The sequence below is a fragment of the Durio zibethinus genome, chromosome 13 (genome assembly GCF_047325235.1).
Source record: "Durio zibethinus cultivar Kanyao isolate XHJ-2024 chromosome 13, ASM4732523v1, whole genome shotgun sequence".
In the NCBI taxonomy this organism is placed as follows: Eukaryota; Viridiplantae; Streptophyta; class Magnoliopsida; order Malvales; family Malvaceae; genus Durio; species Durio zibethinus.
Genome location: NC_143174.1, coordinates 10,333,008 through 10,335,231, shown reverse-complemented (window position 1 = coordinate 10,335,231; position 2,224 = coordinate 10,333,008). Strand labels below are relative to the sequence as shown.

The following is a 2,224-nucleotide window of genomic DNA, read 5'->3' as shown; positions in this document are numbered from 1 at the left end:
TTAGCCCTATCATGAACTAGGTCTCTATCAAGCTTATCATCATCAAACTTTTCACTTGCCACATCTTGAGAACCTATTGAGCCTTGGCCACTAGCTAACTTCCACTCACTCCTAAGTGTGATTGCCTTGTAATGCTTATTCCCCTCCTTCATAAGGTTGACCTCTATGTTATTAGGTAAAATGCCCTAGAGTACTAAAAAAGGTCACTAACTGATCAATCTAGGTCTCTAAGTTCTTTGTGGATGCAGAGTAATTTTAAAACATGGTATTCTATTCTGTATGAAAGAGGTTTGAGCTTTAATAAAAAAACTTACAAGATCTTTAATTGAGGTTTTTTACTTTAAGGGTGGCATAGATGGATATGTATGTATATAGTGTTGTGAAGTCTGTTACTGCTAAAAATGTGGCTATTAAAAACCTGATAGGTAAGGTGATCAATGTATTGAGGCTACTGTGGTACTTAAAAGGACTAGGTAGATTGAATTGGGTTATGCCTCCAACATAGGCTATATGTAGGAATATAAGGGTTATTGGGTTGCCTAAGGGTCTATCCTAAACAATGGATACTCTATTGGTGCATGTTTAGACATGACTCCCCCAAGTGTCTTGCCCCACATACATGATACATAACTAAGGAACTATAGGTATGAGTAAACCTAGAATGATTAGGACTCGACTCTGAGGGTATAACCTTACTATGTAAAGACTCTACAAAATGGCTTAAAGAATCTACCTTTAGCACTAAGCATTGTAAGCTAAGTAACCTTGTACACCCTCGTAGTTCCTTTAGGATACTATCTCTCATTCGACCATTGACAAATATTAGTCACCAGATCAATAGCTCATAACCTATGTCAAAAGTCTTACTCATCAAAGCACCTCCCAATGTGGCATCTAAAAATGTCTTAATGTTAAACACTAACCTATTATTAAAAATTTGGATCTCTAACTATTTCAGTAGTCCATAGTGTGAACAATGCCTCAGGAGATCCTTGTATCTTTCCCATGCCTCATACCAGGTCTTTGAGTCATGTTGGCCAAATGTAGTGATCTCATTCCTAAGCTTGGCCATCTTGGCCAGAGGAAAAAATTTAGCCATGAACTTTTACACTAAATCATTCCAAATGGTGATGGAATCTGGTGGTATTGAGGCTAACCAACTCTTAGCTCTATCTCTAAGGGAAAATAGAAACAATCTACATATAATGGCATCCTTAGTAACACCATTCTATTTAAATGTATCATAAATCTCTAAAAAAATCCCTAAAATGAACATTAGGAATTGCACTCGAATGACTACTAAATTACACCGACTGCTGTTTCATCCAAATAAGTGCCAGTTTAATCTTAAAATTATTGGCTTGAATCACTGCCCTCCTAATACTAGGCTAACAACCATTAAGATCGGGCATAGCATAATCTCAAAGGGCTCTAGTGTCTTGCTTAGCTATGGTGATGGTAGGATCAATTTGTCTCTCCCTCCTAATCCTCTTACAAGTAGCTTCAAGCTTAAGATCTAAAGGGATCAACTCAAGATTCCTAACTAAATGTATACATGGGCTACAAGAACACTAAACCTAAAGATCAACCTATAAATGGAAAACTAAGTATATACAGTTAAGGAAAAAAATGATAAAAAAAAAACCTAGGATATATACACCTGAAATTGAAGCAAACCTAAGCTTCGGCCTAAGGTATGTACACTAAAGGGAACCAATTTATGGAAGACTATGGTGAAGATTGATATTAACCTAGGACTCTTAAATACTAATCCCCAACAATGACGCCAAAAACTTTATTGAACAATTCTGTAAGTACACAAGCCATAAAAATAATAATAGAGACTAAAACTCTAGAAGTCAATCTCACGAGGATTTGTTAAAAAGATTCCTAAACTAAGTACTTTTTATCCTTACACCCTTCTAAAGTTGGCTCAATCAAACAAACAAAAACATGGTATTAAACTAACTAAAAAGATAAAATCAAACAAAGCATGTAACATAAGTATAGTATGGGGTAAAATTGCAACATGTAAACTAAGCCAAGTAAAATAAAAACAAAAAATAGCAGGTAAAAGAAAATGCAATGAGCTAAACATGAATCAAGCTATAGTTCTAAACTAAGAATGAAAAATAGCATGTAAAAATTTAAACAAAAATAGTAACTAAAACAAATTAACCGAATTAACTAACTAAAACTAACTATCACTAACAACTCAACTTCT

General features: G+C 34.6%; 1 non-coding gene across 1 annotated transcript; it reads left to right on the top strand.

The window, feature by feature from the left end:
- Nucleotides 1-959: 959 nt before the first annotated feature.
- Nucleotides 960-1,066, top strand: LOC149515316 (small nucleolar RNA R71). The gene has a single exon (XR_016327173.1). It is a non-coding gene; the product is annotated as a small nucleolar RNA R71 (small nucleolar RNA).
- The last annotated feature ends 1,158 nt before the right edge of the window (nt 1,067-2,224 follow it).